The sequence below is a fragment of the Anser anser genome (assembly GCF_964211835.1).
Source record: "Anser anser genome assembly, chromosome: Z".
In the NCBI taxonomy this organism is placed as follows: Eukaryota; Metazoa; Chordata; class Aves; order Anseriformes; family Anatidae; genus Anser; species Anser anser.
This window is the reverse complement of record NC_139723.1, coordinates 63,207,496-63,229,325: the sequence shown is the minus strand read 5'-3', so window position 1 is coordinate 63,229,325 and position 21,830 is coordinate 63,207,496. Positions and strand designations below refer to the sequence as shown.

Below are 21,830 nucleotides of genomic sequence, written 5' to 3'. Positions count from 1 at the left end.
CCCCCAGCGGCTGCACGTTGGGTGCGGAGCGCATGTCAGGAAGGGGAATTCCCTCAAGCAGTTCCATCAGAGCAGATGAGGTTTTTGTGTTAAATGTTGTTCCTTTCTTATACACATGTGGTCCCTTGGTAAAAGAGGGAGCAAACTGGTTTCCAGACCCACGCCTGCAGACACTGGTCTTAAATTAGGACCCTTAATCTGCTTTGAAATACTCTTGATGCCAGTGTCTGAAGAAGAGGAGGCTGGTGCACTCGCTCCTTCTGCAAAAGGCAAAGCCCCCCAAGGTTTCCCCAGGAAGGGCAGGAAAAAGCAGCCGATGAGGTTGTGAATCAGAACGTTTATTTGAGCAACATTAGAGAGAGACATGGGATGGGGTGGGGTGGCGTGGAGGCGTGCCGAGCTCTCTTTCTCCATAGCTGCAGGGCCCGTTGTTGTGCTTGTAGGACCACAGTAGGGTAGAGACGGGGTCCTTGTGTGCTTCCTGCTCCTTCGGTGGCTGCGGTTGTAGAAAGCTGCAGCAGCTTCCAGGTCAGTGGCCGTGGATGGATTGGGCAGAGGAGGGAAGGGAGAGTGGCACACCTTGGTGTGCTCGGGGCTCTGTGATGGGGTGAGAAAGGAAAATGATCAAAAAGAGCAGCCCCAGCCCATGGCCAGGAGCAGTCCCAGCCTCCCTGCGTGAGGCACTCGCAGCCTGACAGCAAGGCCGTCCTGCCTGTGTCTCCCTGACAGCCAAGAGTCAGCCGTGTTGGGCCAAGCCCATCACCTTCCCGCAGGCAGTGAGACCGGGGAGGGGAATGGGTTGGGGTGATCTTATCTGTCCTGGAGAGCGTGGTGAATTCTCCATCAGAGTGCCGGAAGAGAGAGGCCAGGAGTGTGCCATGGCTTCATTCCCTCACTCTCAGTGAGTCCACCTGTAATAGAGGAGGTGACAAACAGAGCAGCCACCCCCTGCCAACACTGAAAGCCATCCCTTCCTCCCTGAGCAAGGCTCTCCCAGCCTCACTCCAAGGCTGTCCATCTCACGTCTCCCTGACGGCCAGGAGATGCCCCTCGTAGCCCAACCGGGTCATCTCCTGGCATGCTGTGAGACTGTGGTGGGGTATGGGTTGGGGATCGCTTACCTGTCCTGTAGAGTGTTGGCAGCTCTTCCTTCCAGCTGAATTCTCAAGGGCAGAGAGGCCAGGATTGTGCCGTGGTCTTGCCCCATCGCTGTGTGTTTCTGGCTGAAAGAGAAGAAGCACCAAACGGAGCAGCATCCCCCTGTGACCACGGGCAGCCCCTGCCTGTCTGCCCAAGAGTCTCTAGCGTCTCACCGAGGCTGTCCGTGTCCCGTCGTCCTGATGGAGTGGTCACTGCCGTCCTGGTCCAATCGTGTCACCTGGCTGCTTGCTGTGAACCATGGTGGGTGTGGGTTGGGGCAATCTTACCTGTCCTGTAGAGCGTTGGCAGCTCTTCCTTCCAGCTGAGTGGTCGAGGGCAGTGAGGTCAGGATTGTGCCGTGGTCTGGTCCCATCTCTCTGTGATTCTGGCTGAAAGAGAAGAAGCACCAAACGGAGCAGCATCCCCCTGTGACCACGGGCAGCCCCTGCCTCTCTGCCCAAGAGTCTCTAGCGTCTCACCGAGGCTGTCCGTGTCCCGTCGTCCTGATGGAGCTGTCACTGTCGTCCTGGCCCGAGCGTGTCACCTGTCTGTTTGCTGTGGACCCTGGTGGGTGTGGGTTGGGGCGATCTTACCTGTCCTGTAGAGCGTTGGCAGCTCTTCCTTCCAGCTGAGTGGTCGAGGGCAGTGAGGCCAGGATCGTGCCATGGTCTGGTCCCATCGCTGTGTGTGTTTCCAGCTGTTAGAGAGGAAGCCAAAAGAGAGCAGCCTTCCCCTGTGGCCAGGAGCAGACCATGCCTCCCAGCCTAAGGCTCTCCCAGCCTGACATTAATGCCGTCCATCCTGTGTCTCCTGACAGCCAAGAGTCAGCTGTGTTGGGCCAAGCCATCACCGCCCGGCCGGCAGTGAGACCATGGTGGGGAATGGGATGGGGCTGTCTTATCTGTCCTGTAGAGTGCTGGCATCTTTTCGAGCTGAGTTGTCAAGGGGAGAGAGGCCAGGAGCGTGCCGTGGTCTGGTCTCATTGCCGTGTGTGTCTGGCTTTAAAAGAGCAGGAAGAAACCGCGCAACGTCCCCCTGTGACCATGGGCTGCCCCTGCCCAAGGGTCTCCAGCGTCTCACCACATCCGTCCGTCTTCCCATCATCCTGATGGAGTGGTCACTGTCGTCCTGGCCCAATCGTCTCACCTGGCTGCTTGCTATGAGACCATGGTAGGGTGTGGGTTGGGGCGATCTTACCTGTCCTGTAGAGCGTTGGCAGCTCTTCCTTCCAGCTGAGTGGTCGAGGGCGGTGAGGCCAGGATTGTGCTGTGGTCTGGTCCCATCGCTGTGTGTGTCTGGCTGAAAGAGAAGAAGCACCAAACGGAGCAGCATCCCCCTGTGACCACGGGCAGCCCCTGCCTGTCTGCCCAAGAGTCTCTAGCGTCTCACCGAGGCTGTCCGTGTCCCGTCGTCCTGATGGAGCGGTCACTGTCGTCCTGGCCCGAGCGTGTCACCTGTCTGTTTGCTGTGGACTGTGGTGGGTATGGGTTGGGGTGATCTTACCTGTCCTGTAGAGCATTGGCAGCTCTTCCTTCCAGCTGAGTGGTCGAGGGCAGTGAGGCCAGGATTGTGCTGTGGTCTGATCCCATTACTGTGTGTTTCTGGCTGAAAGAGAAGAAGCACCAAACGGAGCAGCATCCCCCTGTGACCATGGGCAGCCCCTGCCTGTCTGCCCAAGAGTCTCTAGCGTCTCACCGAGGCTGTCCGTGTCCCGTCATCCTGATGGAGCGGTCACTGCCGTCCTGGCCCGAGCGTGTCACCTGTCTGCTTGCTATGAGACCATGGTAGGGTGCGGGTTGGGGTGATGTTACCTGTCCTGTAGAGCGTGGACTATTGTCTGGCACAGTGCTGGAAAGGAGTGGCCAGGTGTGTGCCGTGGTTTGGTTTGGTCAGTGTCCTGTAGGGTGCTGAAAGCCATTTGAGGTGAGGGCCTGAGGAGAGAGGAGAGACGAGCTGAGTTCCTCTGGCTGAGTGTGTGTCCAGAGCTGAGGCTGGAGCAGCAGGAGCAGGCAGCTGAGCAGCCTCCCTGTCAGCACGGGCAGCCATCTCAGGCCTGCGTGGCCGTTGGGGCCAGTGTTCCGGGGCCGAGGCCGTCCGCGCCCCTTTGTGACAGGGGGCACCCCCTGCCTGCTGTGACATGGGCAGTGCATCACTGCGGGGTGGCAGCAGGTGATACGGAGCCCAGGCCTGGGCCGGGTGGTGGAAAAGGCGCCCAGGGGTGTGTGCAGGGCTGCAGGGCCGTGCCAGCAGGCTGTGGGAGGGTGCTGGGGTCCGGGTGGGGCTGTGCTGCCTGCCCTGCAGAGCTCTGAGAGCTCCCCGCCGAGGGGGAGAGGCCAGGAGCGTGTCCCAGTTCGGTCCCATCGCTGCCTGTGCGTGCGGCTGGAAGAGGAGAGGCAAGCAGAGAGGAGCCCCCCGGCTGCCCCCCATCGCCGCGCAGGGGGACACGTCTGTTCCTGCCCACCGTGGAAGCACGAAGGAAGAACTAAGTGAATAATAAACATGGAAAAGTCCAAAGCCACGGGTTGTGATTCTGGGGAGGGGAATCGAGTAGCTGTAGCAGTAATTGCATTGAAATGAACTTTATTTCAGCTAAAGAGTAAAGTTGAGGAAAAACTAAGAAATCCCAAAACTCTACTAAAAATGAAAGCAGCTGAAGTGGTGTCAATTTTATACGTCATTTGCAGGGACGCTTCCCTTAACAGAAAGGATACTCCTAAAGGAAACTGAAGGACATCGTTAAGATCAGTCTGACCTCTAGCCTTTGTGTGACCAAAATCAGTCCAATTCTGGTCAGAATTCTGCCTGACGTCGTGCAGGGGGGCTCTGCTGAAGCCAGCGGAGCTCCCCATGCAGTGGGTCCCCAGCCCCAGCGACAGACTTCAGTGACCCTTGTTGGTCGCTTACCAGGACAAAGTGGCATTTGGCTTCGTTTGACCATAAGTGAATGCACGGAGCTTGCAGAGCAGCTTCCATGTTGCTGCATGAGCACATCAGGCCGTTGGGAAGTTCAGCCCGCGTTCTTGCGGAGAGCCAGGTTAGAATAAAGCAGGCAATTGTAATGGGAATGAGGGAACGCTGCCTGGATGGCCTGCTGCCTCCCCATAAGAAGGAGAAGGCATTTCTATACAGAGTATTTTCTCCTCCTTTCTCTACCCACAAATACCAAACGTGTAAGAGTAAGTCAGAGGTTTCTTCCCCAAGAAAAAGACGGGGAAAGTGTGCTGAAGGGCACGGCACATTGCAGAGAACAGTGACCGATCTGGAGGTGAGAGAGGCTGCAGCGCGCAGTGGGAGGCACACCCAAGGCTGTCCAACGTGGCCCTGGATCCCGCTGAACAAAACTGCTGTCAGGGACGTTGCAGCTCTCAGCTCCCAGCTGTTCCAGCCCAGGGTGTGCTCTTCCCTTGCCCCTCAGGGTGCAGCAGGCTGCGGTTTGCCAGCTTTGCCATGTTCTTCGGCTTTCTCTCTGGAAAAAGGCATTCTTGGCGTTCCATTTTTGCCTCTGCAGGGGGAGTCCCTCGTGGCACCTTTGACCCAGGCTGGGTCAGCTGGAGCACCTCCCCACAATCTGTGGGGCGGAGGGGGGAATGGCAGCCCTCTGGGGAGAGGCTGGCGGTGGTGTGGCACGCACAAGGCTCAGGCGGCTGGAGCGCAAGCACGCTGTGCAGTGGCTGCTGAGCCCCTTGGGCGCAGCGAGGTGCCGGGGGGGTTCTGTCCTTGCAAGGCTCTGCAGAGATGTTCCTCTGAACCACGTGTGGCTGGAAACATGCCTGCTGTTGTAATCCAGTTCAATTTAACTGGAGTTAAATCCAGGTGGAGGCCGGTCACTACTGGTGTCCCCCAGGGCTCAGTACTGGGGCCAGTTCTCTTTAATATCTTTATCGATGATCTAGATCAGGGGATCAAGTGCACCCTCAGTAAGTTTGCAGATGACACCAAGTTAGGTGCCTGTGTTGATCTGCTCGCGGGTAGGAAGGCTCTGCAGGAGGATCTGGATAGGCTGGACCGATGGGCTGAGGCCAACTGCATGAAGTTCAACAAGGCCAAGTGCCTGGTCCTGCACCTGGGGCGCAACAACCCCAAGCAGTGCTACAGGCTGGGAGATGAGTGGTTGGAAAGCTGCCTGGCAGAGAAGGACCTGGGAGTACTGGTTGATAGTTGGCTGAATATGAGCCAGCAGTGTGCCCAGGTGGCCAAGAAGGCCAACAGCATCCTGGCTTGCACAAGAAACAGTGTGGCCAGCAGGGCGAGGGAAGTGATTGTGCCCCTGTACTCGGCTCTGGTGAGGCCGCACCTCGAGTACTGCGTTCAGTTTTGGGCCCCTTGCTACAAGAAGGACGTCGAGGTGCTCGAGAGAGTCCAGAGGAGGGTGACGAAGCTGGTGAGGGGTCTGGAGAACAAGTCTTATGAGGAGCGGCTGAGGGAGCTGGGCTTGTTCAGCCTGGAGAAGAGGAGGCTCAGGGGAGACCTCATCGCTCTCTACAGGTACCTTAAAGGAGGCTGTAGCAAGGTGGGGGTTGGTCTGTTCTCCCATGTGCCTGGTGACAGGACGAGGGGGAATGGGCGCCAGGGGAGGTTTAGGCTGGATATTAGGAGAAGCTTCTTTACCGAAAGGGTTGTTCGGGATTGGAATGGGCTACCCAGGGAAGTGGTTGAGTCACCATCCCTGGAGGTCTTTAAAAGACGTTTAGATGTTGAGCTTAGTGATAAGGTTTAGTGGAGGACTTGTTAGTGTTAGGTCAGAGGTTGGACTCGGTGATCTTGGAGGTCTCTTCCAACCTAGATGATTTTGTGATTCTGTAATCCTCTAAGTAGGGGGCTGAACTTCAGTGGGAGCTGGGACGTGTCTGAGCAGGGTCAGTGCCACAGTCAGGCTGTGACCCAGCCAAAAAGCTCTGTCTCTTCTTGGCTTCTATTGCAGGAGTCTTTTTGGGCAGCAGCGAGGATGGGCCCGGAGCAGTTGGTGGACAGCAGAAATGTGGCAAAAAGTTTTTTTTCCAGTGACTGCTGGAACCTCCTTGAATGATGAAGTGGGGGAGCAGGATCTGGAGGCTGTGCTGCTGCTTGCACTTGACTTCCCCCCCCCAGTGCCTCTGCCCAGTGCTACTGCATCCTGCTGCAGGCACCCCTTGGCAGAGAAGCAGCGCGTCAGAGGCTCTGCTGGCTGGCAGGCATGCCTGGGAGTGAAGGATAAGCATTTATCCCGGTGTAAAACAACCAGCACTTTCCCAAGTGTATAGTAATTTGCTTGTGGAATTAAGTACGGAAAGATCACAGAATCCCAGAACGGCTGAGGTTGGCAGGGAGCTCTGAAGATCATCTGGTCCCAGCCCCTGCCCAGCAGGATCACCTGGAGCATGCTGCACAGGGTGGCATCCAGGTGGGTTTGGCTACCTCCAGAGAAGGAGACGCCACAGCCTGTCTGGGCAAAAGATAACATAAAGTGTCCGAGTGAAGAGCTGCTGAAGCCCTGAGGACCCAACACCAAGAAGATGTTTCCCCCTCCTATTGGCAGAGCCTACCTGAAGGTGAATTGTAGTAAGGTCAGGAGTTCTGGAAACCCGGAATCCCCTGGCAAGACTTGAGGAACTTCCCTGGGCACTGACCCTGCAAGGGGGACTGCCCACAGTGCCCGCACAGCCTGCAGAAGGGGCAGGGGAAGCAGGCACCGACCTTAGGGTCTGAGCAAGCTGCTGCAGGTGGGGAGCTCACTTATGCACAGCCTTGGCTCCATGGTCGTGGTAACCAAGGAGGTTTTTCAGCCCCTCGGTCATGGTTAAGCATTTAGTTTTGTTAGGGAATGCCTCACGGAAGAGGGGCATGTTGTATTCCAAAGCCAAATGCCTTTAATAGAGCTGTGCAAATGAAGTGACTGCTTTACCTCCACCTTCTCTCCAGCGGTTGAGAATTCCTTGGAGATGCTTTCCTTTATTAACAAGAGGAGTGTCTACTCTGCCAGAAGCTGAGAAGAAGCAGGCTGCCTATTTCTGGAGGACAGAGTTACAATAGGCTTTGCAGCCACCGAGGCACAGTTTCAGGATTTCCTGTCTGAGCTTTGCAGGTGCCGTGCTTGTCAGGTTGGCTCCTGGACTAAACTTGTCAAACATCAGCTCTCCCAGTCTGATTTTTTTGCCTTGTGGCTTCCTGGTGGGTCCTGAGAGGGAGCACAGCACCGTTACGCTTTCTTATTGGTGCCAGGAAAGGACCAGGTATGTAAACGCAGGTCTACTGTAGTTTTTTTGCTGATAAAACAACGCTAAGCTCACTGAACTGGACTGGCAAGTACTCTAAATGAGAGTTATTCTACTGAGAGGATTTCCAGCGACCTCAGGATTTGCCCCATAGATAAAGGCAGCAAGGTCCTGAAGCAAATTCAGAGAAGTGGAGTTCAGATATTACCTTGGGCAACAAAGCCCTTCTCTTCTGTCTGACAAAAAGCAATCCACTTGTTAGATGGTTCTGGACGTGCCAAGAAGAACCTTCCACCAACAGGAAGCAAGCCCTCGAAGACAGCAAACCCCAATGACGCGCCCGAATTCCTTGCTAATTTGAGCACAATAAATATCTTCCTGACCAATCTATTGGCTTCCTCTGCCCCTCTCTCTGAAGCCCAGAAGGACTGCAGTGCAGGTTTAATGGACAGTGTTTGTAAGAGGCAACCCAGGTGTTTGAAATGTGCAGAAAACCCAGTCACATCCCGTTCTCAGTCCTCAAATTGGTATAAAATGCTGATTGCAAAAGAAGTGACGGGAAGGTGTAGTTCTGACGATGTATCCAGAGGTCGGCTCCAAGGAGTAGAGCCATTTTTGATGGGCTGCTGCAGGGAAAGTTAACATCCCAGCCAGACCCAGTACAAGTACATAAGAGGCTTATCTAGCTCCATAGGGTAGGCATCTGTTTCACTTGCTGGTCAGAAGATCACATTAGCTATATCTGAAGGTGTGTGTATTTCCACAGGGGCCATGTGGCAAAATCTTGGCTTTCATATGGCAGATTCTGGGCTAATCCGTGCAACATACAGTCCTGGTGGACATTGATGTATCTCAGGATGTTGCACTTTGAGAACTACAGAAGAAGTCCTAACAAAAACAACAATAATAAAATAGTGATGATTGAAATTGGCTGAGCTGCAGGGCTGCTTTCACATAACTCAGGATAACCAGTCCCTGTCTGAGTGTGCTTTCTGTACTGGTGAGCTTGTTTTCGGGTAGCCCCTCCTGCAGCATGGTCACCTACACACAGCTGCAGTATCACCATGTTTAACCAGCCTAGTGGACCACTAGTGCTCACCTCGGAGTCAATCTGTGGTCTAGAATTTGTTCCCCTCACAAGCCTGAACATTTTTTTTGGAGATTTCTCTTGTATGAAATAATTGAGGTCTTGAAGACCTCAATATAATGGAGAACATCTGTAAATCCAAATAATTTCTCTAGTTATAGTACTCTTTGATAATATACTGTGGCAGCCAGGGACTGCTTTATTTATACCTGCCATGTCTTATTTCCAGTTTCAGACACCAACACATGTATTTGATTTCTTCAAAAATAATACAAAAGTAAAAATCAAAGTGCCCTTCCCAGCTGCAATACATGAATTCTTAAGGCCAGAAGGCAAGATATCTTGCTGGATCTGTTGTCGTTGTCATTTAATTGTACGTCCATTTCAGGCACTGGTTTTGGCATACTTTCATTTGCAGAGTGCTCTGTTTGATATTTAAGTCTTTTCTTTTCAGCATAACATTTGCTTTTTAACCAAAAAGAGGCGGGGGAAAAAAAAAGCAATTAAAATTCTTTTTTGTGCTTCCCTGACAAATTAGCTTTACTTGAGATCCCCTATGGTACAGAAAAATAAAAATAAACCTTGATCAGACGTAGTGCCTTGAAGAAAATCCTGAATTATGCTGTGAAACAAGCCTTTATAATATATTGATTTAAATCTAGAGACACATCTGGATTCTTAGCTTAAGAAAAATAGTACAATGCTTTATTAGCTGATGTAACTGATTTCAGATGTTAAAAAAGCAAATGAAAGATGTCTGAGCAATGTAGACTTACCATTATTTTGCAAAAAAACCAATAGATTAAAAACAGAGTCAAAGTGGAAAATGAAGTCAAAATGCTAGAAATGTCAGATAAGGCCTGGTTCATGCTAAGATTTTCAGTCTGAGTATGTAAAGACTTTTACCTAATAAGAAAAGGAGGGAATAATCAGTTGTTTCCTGCAATTAACCGATCTGCCTGCAGGATGATAATTAAAATGAGTCATATGTAAAAGGAAATTGAGTCTTTCTCTCACTTGACTCATTTTTCTTCCATAAATTTCTTTTCAGAATGGCTTGCTTTAGAATTCTGCCAGAAATTGATATAACATCATAGTTAGACATTAAACTGCTGGGTGCAATTTCAAAGCAATTCCGTGTACAAATGCCATGTATAGGTGAAAAATTAGGCACTGGATTCATGTCACCTGAGCTTAGTGCCTGCAACGTTTGTAGTTAGTGTGAGAGAACTGGAGGTGTCAGAGGGAATGGTGGGGCTGGCAGAGTTAGCCCATGGAAGGTGTTGCTCATGTACTGCCTCCTGCTGGAGCAGAAACACCTGGCTGAAGGGTGGTGGTCATCTCTACCAAGGTTGGATCCTCTCTTGAGGACACACAGGTGTGCTCTGCCCTGCAGTCCCACAGCATATCCAGTTGAAGAGGTGCCACCTCCACCTACCTTTGGCTGGTAGATGGGGAGCTTGCATGGAAAATGGGCAACCTGTATTGATGTCCTGCTGTGGGCTGGGGAGCCCATGTCCAGTCACCACTGCTAGCTTGCTAAGGGAGAAGATGTGAAGAATCTGCCCCTCGTATTGAAGATAAACCACTCATTCTAAGAGTAACAGAGTCAGGAAGACAAGGAGGGGAGAAAATGGTTGAAGGAGTCTGATACTGTGCATTTTTTTAGTCTGTGTCTGCAGTTGGGAGTGGGGAGTTATGGTTTCTGGTCCGTATGCTTAAGATCATGACTGTATTTAGGCATATTTGATATAGGTGTGTGTGAGTGTATATATACATTTTCTTAATGTATTAAATATGTTTTTAATTTATATTAATATATATAAGATGCTCAAAGAGCCTAGGAAGTGTGAAGTACCATGTCCATCCCATGATTTAAGCACAGTTATGGATTTATCTACTAGTGTTGATGAAGCTGGGTGTCGGGCTTCTGGTGCCGTTCTGCACATGCCAGGAGCTGCTGAAAGAAACTCTGAAGCCCAGCAAAGAGCTGACTGCTCAGCTGTTGGTGCCTGTGGGGCAGGCAGGTAGGCTGCTGCAGTGTTGTCTTGTTTGACTTGTATTTCAGAAGCGCACTCCCTCTGAATTCTAATTTTAAGTGCCAGCGTAAGCAACATGGTGTTAATTTGACATACCTAATTACCAGCTGTGGCTGGTAAGTTCACTTAAAATATCACCAGAAAAAATTGAATTATGCTGTATTTGCTAATATGTTTTGGAAGTATGTGATGTATCCTTTGTTTATCGCTGTGATACATTCCTGAGTATTCAAGGCCTGATTATTTTCAAGGAGCTGAAAACCATTGGCTCCAGTAAAAGGAGTGTACAATGAGCAGTTCAGTGGAAGATGTACTGCTTGCTATCCCTGGCTGGTTTTTATCATAGATAAAAGGGAACTGGTCTTGTTTTTCTTAAACATGCTAGGATTAGAGGTGAAGTTTGTCTCTTCTGTAACATGTCTTCTGCTTTGGTACTCACTTAAGACTGTTTACTTGGAGCTGTGCTAATATATGTTGGTTATTTTTTTCCAAAGAGATAGTAAAAAATTCATTTTTAAAAGTTGGTTTTGTTCTCTAAAATTGGCTATTCTCTTCTGAAAAAATCCAAAAGAGTAATCTCTGTGATTCAAGAAATGGAGATTTATCCAGCAACTGAGTTAAAATATTTCACCAGGTAAACTTTTCAGGGATTTTTTGATGTTGTTCGGTAGGATTGTAAAGCCTTTAATTGTGAAAATTAGTTTCTTGGATGATAAAGAATGAAAAATAGTGTTCAGACCACCTGGTTCCTAGTTGATAATTAAAGTGAGCCTTAAGAAAGTTACTTCATATGTAAATGTTTCCATTTGCTAGTGGCTATCCTATATATTTCCACATCAAAGGAAATAGGCTGCAAATAGTTTTTTAAGACTAACTGACTTATTCTTTCTGCAGACTGAAAGAGTTAATGTTTAAACACATTGAACCAAGGGGTTAACATCTCTTCAAGTGATTGTTCAGACTGGTTAAATATTTTGCCAATTAAGAAGCAATAGATTTTATCTTTCCCTCTAGAGTGTGTGTGTGTGTGTTTGGGGGTTGTCAGAACTTGATCATTTTAGCAGTTACACTCGCTGTAAGCGGCTTATACTTATTGACTGAATTCTTGGTCTGAAGAGAACATTTTCTGAAATATAGTGGAATCTAATTTTATTTCACATTGTTGCCAGAGAAAGGATTATTGAGTTTTGCTTGTTAGAGACGCAGATGACAGATGCACTGACACAGAAATACATATATATTGCAGATGGATTTAAAATCTGGACTGTCTTTGAAGCTGTTTGAATTTATCCTGCATAAACTGAGAACTGACCTTCAGTGTACTTAGTGTGTAAGTAGCATAGTAGCCAAATGAGGCTTAACTAAAACCATGAAACCTGACAAATTTGCTCTGCAACACCTGCAGTATGAGATTGACACGCAGAAAAGAGCTAGAAAGAAAAGGACTAGTTTTGTGTGGTATCCAATCAGGAAAAGGAACAGGTTTTTCTTCTGTAAGAAGAGAGCAGGTTGTATGTATTTAAAACAAAAGAACAGAAACAAAACACATTTTTCTAGGAAGGTAAGTCTTGCTGTGGTTGGGTAGAAACAAAGCGGGACTGCTAAAGGCACACAGGATGGCCTTTTCCTGATTTTTTTTTTTCCTTTTATTTGGGTTGCTGATCATCTCAAAGGAACATAAATGAAGAATGTCTTCTGACCCTGGGAACTAAAACATCCTTCTATTTCCAATGGTATTCAATGCAGGCATGTTTTGGGAAGCATGCTTTTGAAATGATCAATAAAAAGTGCCTCTGGGTTGCTTCTTGATGTGTTGTGGCCAGTGGTTCTCTTGTGGCGTGACTCTTGTTGTTAGACTGAATGCTGTTAGCCTACTTTTGCTTTTTTTGTTATATGCCTGTTTTTCTGTGCAGTATGACTTCATGCATTTCTGTTGCTCCCAGAATTACTGGAATCTTTGTGTCATTATCTCATCTGCAACAAGAACTACTGTATTTGTATTAACTACTTGTGGTAAATTTTTGGTAACTAGGTGCTTTGCTTGAAAGCTTGGAAATCCATTATAAAAGGGTGGTTGGTTTTCTTTTTTTGGTCATTGTTGGTAAAATCTCCACCCTCTTAAGAGAAGAGCTTGCCAATTCTCTTTCTTTTGAAGAAGGATGCAAATGAAGTCTTATCTGAAGACAGATTTCTTTATCTCAATTGGGACAGGAGGTTCTTCCAATGTCACCATTTACTTTGTTATCACTCTAGAAGGATAAAGGTCTGTTTTCCATAATGGCCAGCTGTTGATGTTTCTTATCAGGAGTTAATTTAGTTTCAGAGGGTATCCACCCTTGCAGTTCTGAAGCTTGGGCATCACATTTACCCATAACACTGTTTTGGCACTCTCTTTTAAGTAGGTTTATTCAGGTGGTATGGGGCAAATAATTTTTGGGGGTCATTTGACCACTGAAAAGCATCTGGTGATGTTCAGAACAGTGGTAAATGGAAAGATTTTATAACTGTTTTCCTTTCTGAATTAAAAATTACATAACAGAAGTGCTTTATCACTTGGGGCATATTTCAAGTGATCAGATATGGGTTCAGATGTAATCAGGGAAATTAGTTAGTTACCTGGTAGATAAGTTTAGGCTAATGAAACTCCTGTTCTTTAATTAAGCTTTTTCTGAACTACAATTTAGAATACATGTGGTATTTTAGGAGATCCTGTGTGCTTGCATAGTGGAAATGAAAGTTGTAGGTTTATTATTATTTTTTTGGTTTGTTTTGTTTTTGTAATGTTAAGAATTCTAAAAAAAAAAATAGGCAGTAAATCATTAGCTGTTATTATCATACTCTTTAAAGTTATCTATGTTTTGTCATTTGAGAAAAGCAGTAGCCTATAAGTACAATATTCTGTGGAAGCATCATGTTTTCCAATAAAACTGTGAAACATTCATTTGTCCCCGAAATGGGATAATTTTATGCACATATTTGTAATATATCTATTTGCTGGTTACTACACAATATACTGTGAACACATCTATGGCAAAGTATTTAGGACACATAGTGTCCTTATGGAAAACTTTAGTACTTTAACACTTGAGTTTGAAGTTTTTTTTTTTTTTTTTAATTAAATGCTGTGCTATGAACTTAACTGTTTTGTGTTACTCAGTAAGAAGGAGTGCATGGTTTTATTTATGTTAAGCTGTTGTGCTCTTCAGTCAGTTAAAACAAACAAGCAAGCACATAACATTTTTAGGTAGGTCTCCTAAATCTGAAGGAGTTTCTGTTTATGTTCTGCTGTAACTGAAGAAAGCCTTGGCATGAACAATTACCGAGACCATGTATTTTTTCACTACTGCAGTTTTAATAGAAAGCAGAGATGTCTGGAGTCATCAGCAGAAATGAATGCATGGGCGTGACTTCTGTCAAAAGATACAAGAAGAAAAACTGCAGGGGAGACAAATTAGAGGTGTTTTAAAATCCTGTGGGTGAAGCAGCCTTTTCAGATGGTACTTAAACTGAGCATTCTTGTGAGCTGCCCAGTGTCTTCATCCCTGAAACCTGAGTGAGGGCTATTGACTGTTCACAGGGTGAAGTTCCTGCCTCTGCTGCTGACCAGTGCTTCTCTTCCCTTCTCCCTGACTTGGAAGAAAGCTATCCAAGCTTTTAAGTGTAGTGTCCTACTAAGAGGGTCTATCAAGTGCTGGTGTAAGGGAGGGGAAGAGGTTGAACTAAGCAGCCAGATGCAAGGGAAGAGGAGAAATGAGGGTAAGGAGCGACAGAGGGGAGGAAGGCATCTTGTTTCCTTTTGGATGGCAAGAAGCCTCCAAACTGGCTCAACTGCTCCTGAAGCTGCAATCTTGGGGTTATTTGCAAGCCTTCAAACCAGCCCTCTTTCTTCTACCAGATGCTTTTCCTTTTGGGTGCAGAAGGGGCTACTCATCATTTTGATCAAAGGAGGTCAGTGGACAGAGAAGACTGTAAGATGTATGAGAGGCTTTAGGAACAGATCTCAGTCTTGGCTGCCTCTAACAGCCACGACATGTCTGAAGTCATGAAACCATCCTTGTTCCGCTTCAGATCAAAGCTTTGCAATCTGCTCCCCATCTTACTTCTACTTCCAGATAATTGGGGACAAGCACAGCAGGACGCTGTCTGTCTGACACTTCCAAATAAATTCTTAATGTGGAGATTCCTCTTCAAAGCATTCCCCCTTCACCGTCCCCAGTGGTTATTCTTCGCAGATGGAAGGAAGCCATTTTGTTTTCACAATTTCTGCTGTTACCATTTGATTCTCCCCTGGGTATCTCTTTTTCCAGAATTACAGTAGCAATAATGTTAGTTTTGGAAAGAGAAAAATACTCAGTTCTGTTTTTTTGGAAATCTTAAGTAGTCCGTTGTGCAAAAAGGAGAGCTGTGGTGCTGTGGCTGCTGTGTATAGTACTCTGGATTGAGGAGTGACTTGGAGACATAGCACTGGCTGTGTGGAGATGAGTCTTTCCAGGTACAAGGCTACGCCTTAGAAAAACATTGACAGAAGACACTGCTGTCTGCAGCAAGGAGTAAGTGATACCACAGAAACAAAGCTCCTCCTGAGACCTACCAAAATATTTGGTGTCTCGCAGAGGCATACTCGGTGACTGAGTTACTGATCCAGTGATTACGGATGTCTCTCTTCCACATCCTCATCTGCTGCAGGGATTGTACACGTCTGCATCTATTGGTGGCAGAGCAGAACATATGTTGGGAGGGGTCTTCCTGATTCATTTCAGGGTATAGGCATTTGAGGGTCCCCTGCATTTACACTCTGGAAGAGAGTGGTTCATGTGCTGCAGATGTGCACTGGTGAGTATGTTGGTACTTGCAATGAAAACTGCAGAGCGATTCCCCTATACAAGGTGAACCAGAGCTTCCAGTCTCTTTGCCAGCTGGCCACACTCCCTGCAAAGGACGACAGATCAGCTCCTGTGTGACAGTGGCAGGGTACGTAGTGCACTGTAAGCCCTGCTGGTAGGTTTGCAATCGATCTCTATGCATCTCTATGCATGCTGTGTGCAATGGGTTACAGTGGGAAGTGTTATTTGCTGGTTGTTTTTTTTTCTTTTTCTGTCTTGTTTTTCTTTGTACTTGGATAAGGCTGTACTTGGATAAGTTTTTTTTTGTTCGTTTTGTTTTTTAACATGTAATGTATATACTTAAGTCATCTTTTCATTGGTCTCCTGTAACGGAATAAAAGACAGGACTACAGGCTAGCCCTAATACTGTCTATACCTTTCTGTCTGGAGAACTCTTTTCTCTCTCTCTCTCTCTCTCTCTCTCTCTCTCTCTCTCTCTCTCTCTCTCTCCTTTTATTTCTTTTTTTTTTTTAAAGGAAACACTAAAGCCTTACAAATGCACCTTGGCAGATGGAGTTTACTGGTGAATAGCAATCTTCTATTTGAGTTCATGTGAATTTAAAATGAGTGTTTGGATGATGTGGTATGTTGCTGGACTAGGCTCCAGAAAGAAGTGAGCAAATGGGTGTACTGGTTTATGTAAAGTCCATCAGTTAAATACCATGCTAAACACGTGAAACGTAATGACTTTTTATGAGACTTTTGGGTAAAAGTACGATGAAATACAGATGATATTAGCACATTCAAGAAAAGTATTCTTTGCAAGGATCCTAACATTAAATGTTTCCTTAAGGCACAAATTTTATTCCAACCCTGCTGTTTATAGATTGTGACTTGATTTCTCCCAACACTATATTAAAATATCTTGCTGTATGTAGAGATCTAGTACATCTCCACTGGGAGATTTTATTTGAATTTGAGCACTTTCGTAGGAAAAAATAAATGTTTCTTAATCATAAAACCATTTCTTGTAACTGTCATGCCCACTCAGTCTATTATATTAACTCAAAAACTCTTCTGCCTTCATTTTAATATCAATATTGTCCTTACGAGCTTTCTGCCCAGAACAGTTGTACAACTTGACAGACAACTAGATCCTTATTCAAGCACTAGTTCAGTATTGTGCACATTCCTTTTTCAGTCTTGATCCCCTTGCAGATATTATATCTAATTTCTGTAGAAGCACATGAGAGGCAGAAAACCGGAGAAGAAAAGAGCAGACAAAGGAGGACGATGTTGGTTTGCCACGTGCTGTATGTCTGCACCTGAAGACTAATTCTGTTCTCTGCTTCCTGAAGGCATGAGTCCCACTCAAATGGATCTGTAGATGTGTATGTAAGGAAAAAAGAAGAACTGTAATGTTTACCCCTAACTTTGTTTTCTTTATAGGATAGGTTTGCATAGACTCTGCTTAGTTACCTATCTAAACAGTGAAATGGACCTCTTGGAGTTTGAATTTGTTTCTAGGTAGAGCATAGCTTGCATTGCAGAAAGATGAATGAATTAGAAGTTTGCTAAAAATAATCTGCAACTTAGGAAATCACCTTTTACTGGATGATGTAGGGTACGTTATAGTATGATACAGCTTTCCAGAATGGCGTGAAGCACAACAAAGGTAACCAACTGCATCAACAGATTCAGAGACAAGTGACAAGCAGGCTTTTCTGTTTTATTTTCCTTTGTGGCAGGCTTAACTTTTGGTGGCTTATCAGTGAGGAACTGGATTTGCTGTTACCTTTTGACTTTTCCAGCTGCACTCTTACTTCTGTTCAGTCTGTGCTATCCGTGGCTTCAGGCTATTCTAGGCTTCTACACAGATGAGAAAGCAAACAACTCCTGACATCCAAAACCAAACTAAAACAAACCCCCCTGTAAAAAAGTTTTCTGTGCCTTTTTTTACCTCTGCTCTGCCATACTCTGTTTTGGGATTTGAGATAATCCTTACTGAAGTTCTATATACTGTCCCCATCCAGCAAACTATAAAGCAGTTAATGCATGATTAATTGTCTTTGCTAGTTAAGTGGGACTTGACATCTTTGTGGGATGTCAAAAGAAAGTAAGTTTCCTTTATAATTTCAAAAAGTGGGATGGTTTCAGTAAGGAGAACTTTACATCCAGTGCCTGGAAAGTTTTCAGAGATATTTGAGAGGGATGAATAAATTTTTTTAAATCATAGAATCAGAATATCCTGAGTTGAAAGGGACCCATAAGGATCATCAAGTCCAACTCCTGGCACCGCACAGGTCTACCCAAAAGTTTAGACCATGTGACTAAGTGCACAGTCCAAACACTTCTTAAATTCAGACAGGCTTGGTGCAGTGACTGCTTCACTGGGGAGCCTGTTCCAGTGTGCGACCACCCTCTCGGTGAAGAACCTCTTCCTGATGTCCAGCCTAAACTTCCCCTGCCTCAGCTTGACACCATTCCTGCAGGTCCTATCACTGGTGATTACGGAGAATAGGTTGGCACCTGCCCCTTCACTCCCCCTCACGAGGAAGTTGTAGACTGCGATGAGGTCCCCCCTCAGCCTCCTCTTCTCCAGGCTGAACAGGCCAAGTGACCTCAGCTGTTCCTTATACGTCTTCCCCTCTAGGCCCTTCACCATCTTCGTTGCCCTCCTCTGGACACTCTCCAACAGTTTCATGTCCTTTTTGTACTGTGGTGCCCAGAACTGCACACAGCACTCGAGGTGAGACCGCACCTGCGCAGAGTAGAGCGGGACAATCTCTTCACTCGACCGACTAGCAGTGCCGTGCTTGATGCATCCCAGGACACGGTTGGCCCTCCTGGCTGCCAGGGCACACTGCTGGCTCATATTCAACTTGCTGTCAGCCACAACCCCCAGATCCCTCTCTGTGGGGCTGCTCTCCAGCATCTCGTCGCCCAGTCTGTACGTATAGCCGGGGTTGCCCTGTCCCAGGTGCAGGACCCGGCACTTGCTTTTGTTAAACTTCATGTGGTTGGTGATCGGCCAGCTCTCCGATCTGTCCAGATCTCTCTGCAAGGCCTTTCCACCCTCATCCGAGTCCACAACTCCTCCAAGTTTGGTGTTGTCAGCAAATTTGCTCAAAACACCTTCTAGTCCTACATCCAAATCATTTATAAAAACGTTGAAGAGGACTGGCCCTAAAGTGGACCCTTGGAGGACCCCACTGGTGACCATCTGCCAGCCAGATGTGGCCCCATTTACCACAACCGTTTGAGCTCTGCCTGTCAGCCAATTGCTCACCCATCGTATGATGTTTTTGTTAAGTTGTATGCTGGACATTTTGTCCAGTAGGATCCTATGGGAAATCATGTCAAAAGCTTTGCTGAAGTCCAAAAAGACCCCATCAGCTGGTCTCCCTTGATCGACTAGATGGGTGATCTTATCATAAAAGGAAATCAAAGTTGTTAGGCAGGACCTACCCCTCATGAACCCATGCTGGCTGGGACCAATGACTGCATTGTTCCCCAGGTGTGCTTCAGTAACTTCAAGGATCATCCTCTCCGTAATTTTACCAGGCGCTGAGTTGAGACTGACAGGCCTGTAATTGCTAGGGTTTTCTTTCTTACCCTTCTTGAAAATTGGCACAACATTTGCCAGCTTCCAGTCTACTGGGACCTCTCCAGATTCCCAAGATCGCCGAAAAATAATTGAGAGAGGTCCTGCGATGACATCAGCCAGCTCTTTAAGCACCCTGGGATGAATCCCATCCAGACCCATGGACTTGTATGGACCCAGGTGGAGCAGCAAATCCTGCACACGTTCAGGGTCGGTTGGGAGTTTGTCATTCCCACCATCATGGTCCTCCAGCTCAGGGCACCCTGGGTCCCAAAGCCCATCATCAGTGTTGAAGACAGAGGCGAAGGAGGCATTAAACGTCTCTGCTTTACCTATGTCATTGTCCGTGAGGAGACCTTCCCCATCAAGTAGCGGACCTATGTTTTCTTTGGTTCTCCTTTTTCTGTTCACGTATCTAAAAAACCCTTTTTTATTGTCTTCCACAGACATGGCCAGCTTCAACTCTAGTTGGGCTTTGGCCACACAAATTTTCTCCCTACAAACACGAACAGCATCCCTGTACTCCTTCCTCATTGCCTGACCCTCCTTCCAGCAGCCGTATACTTTCTTTTTTCGCCTAAGCTCCAGTAGAAGATCCCTGGTCAGCCAGGCCAGCCTTCTGCCCAGCCTGCCTGCCTTCCGATATTTTGGAATCGCCTGATCTTGTGCTTTTAGTAGGCTGTGCTTAAAGATTGACCAGCACTGATGGATGCCAATGCCTTCAAAAGCAGTTTCCCAGGGGACCTTGCTGAAATGAAACCTTGGAATTCAATGCTTATGCAAAGTATGGTTTTTATCAGTAATTTACATATAATTATTTTCTGTCTTCGTCTTTAGAACATTTTATTCCTGCTTCCAAAGCTTCCTTATTTTTTCTATTTTCCTGGACCATCACCATTCTCAGTCCTTGTGGCCCTTGAAAAGAGGAAATGCAGATGGTATCAGTTTTGAACAAAAGCAGGTAAGGTTTTTACCTGCTAAATGGTGACCTCCATCTTGTAGGTTTGAGGGTTTTTTGCTTAGTTTTGGGTTTGCTTAGTTTTAAATCCAACCATTGACTACTGAAGTCACTCCAAGGCATACGTTTTCACAGCATCTCCTCAACTGCCGACAGACAGACTTGTTTTAGAGGCTTATTCTCAGTGAGGAAAACTTTACAGCAGGGCACATGACATGGTCACTATCCTGTTGTTTAAAGGCAGCCATCTGTTTACTTTTGAAAAGTGTGGGAACTGTGAAGGAGCCGACTTCGCAAATTTGTGTAAACAAAACTCAATGAGGCTGTCAGGGAAAAAACAACATCCACATATACTACTGAAATGAAGATTCTGCAGATGGGCCTGGTGAGATTATTTCTAGATGTGTAAATTGGTACTTTTTCCAAATGAATTACAGCTGATGCTTTACCAATTATCCTGCTTAATCATTTAAAGAATAATTGGGGTATTTACAGATAATTCATTTTCTATCTAGAGCTTTTGTTTTGCATATGTATCAAATAATTAAAAAAAAAAAAGTTGAATTTTGGGCAGTGGAAAAGCAATGTGGTATGTCATCTCTTAAAAAAAAAAAAGAAAAAAGGAGAAGATAACAGGAGGCTGCCAAGCATAGACCTACCTAGAAAATTTTTGTAAGAATACAGACAGTCTCTGTCCAGCTTTTGTAGATGGTCTACTTTTAAATAGCCCCAACAGTAGAAAATATTGGGATTAAAGAACAGTGTACTCTGCTTTTGTGCTTTGAGTTCTTTTGCTTCTGAAATCTGGTTTTCCCAATGCTCTGTAAAGATTACATGCAGTAAACTGACTATGTTTTGGTTGCTATGAACAAATGAGGAATTTGAAAACACAGAAACAAGAAAGGAGAAATTGATCCTGGTGTTACACAGGAACATCTGTCTGGAGTTTCAAAGGCAGCTAGCAATCAGCTAAGGCAGATTTTCTGTCTGGCTGTGTGAAGACTGTGTGAGCTGTTGTGTCTATATTGAAGCTGCTATTGTTCTCCTGCTGTGAAATGACAGATGGATGTGTCTATTCTGAGAGATTTGTGACTTTTGGCTGACTCGTGCTTTCAGAATTCATGCATAATAGAGCTTGCTCTAGTCCTTCAAGAGGGAAGAAAAACAAAAATGGGGAAAAAAAAAGCAACAAATGAAACATATGGTGCCAGTCTGTATTGTGAAATCATCAAAAGTATATTTCTATCTTCTTTTTGAAGACCGGTTTTTTTTTTGTGACGGGGAACTATTGGCTTTTGGTTTATTTCTGGGAGGATGTAGCATATCCAGCACATGTATATGGTCTCCTTTGACTGAGATAAAAACATAAAAAAATATTGTGCTATTCTAAAGTATTTATATAACCAATCAATGCTGAAAATCTGGATCCTCAATAAAAATAATGATGACGAAGACAGAATTTATTAACAGTTTGAGAAGGGAAAGTATATAATTCAGAAATACATGTTGTGTTTTTATTGATTAGTTTTCTAATTAAGTGAGTTGGCTTTACTTCATATGTAGCATGTATATGTATGATAATTGGGTTAATGAATATATTGTATGTATATGAAAACAGGGCTTTTGTGGCTGAGTCTTATTAGTACATTCATCTATATTCAGCACAGATAAATTTGTTTCTGTCTTGAACTAAATGATCCTAGCATTAAAAAAGGAGATGGAATGAGCACTGCTCTTGGAACTTCTAAAGGAAACGTACTACCAGATTAATTGGGATAATTGTTACAAAGCAAAACTGGATGCTGATGCATACTGCTCAGTTTGCAGTTGTTTAGTTTAAACACTGGAATTTTTGCTTCTATAACGTTTCCTCTGCAAGTTTGTGAATCGCTAAGGCAATCCATTGGTCAAGTATGCACTACTGTAATTGTTTAAACTGAGAGCTATAAACCATCCTTCTGGAGTGAAGGGTCTGTTTAAACAAAGTG

General features: G+C 46.0%; 1 protein-coding gene across 4 annotated transcripts in view; it reads left to right on the top strand.

Annotated features, from left to right (window-relative positions):
• The window catches only part of LHFPL2 (LHFPL tetraspan subfamily member 2), a 139,449-nt gene that overhangs the window by 26,690 nt on the left and 90,929 nt on the right, over positions 1–21,830 (top strand). The window contains exon 1 of one of the 4 annotated variants that reach the window (XM_083819031.1): positions 6,062–10,445. The exons of the other annotated variants lie outside the window; for them this stretch is intronic. The gene's annotated coding sequence lies outside the window, so the exon portion shown is untranslated. Of the gene's footprint in view, positions 1–6,061; positions 10,446–21,830 lie in introns of those variants that run through there. 4 annotated transcript variants of the gene reach the window in all.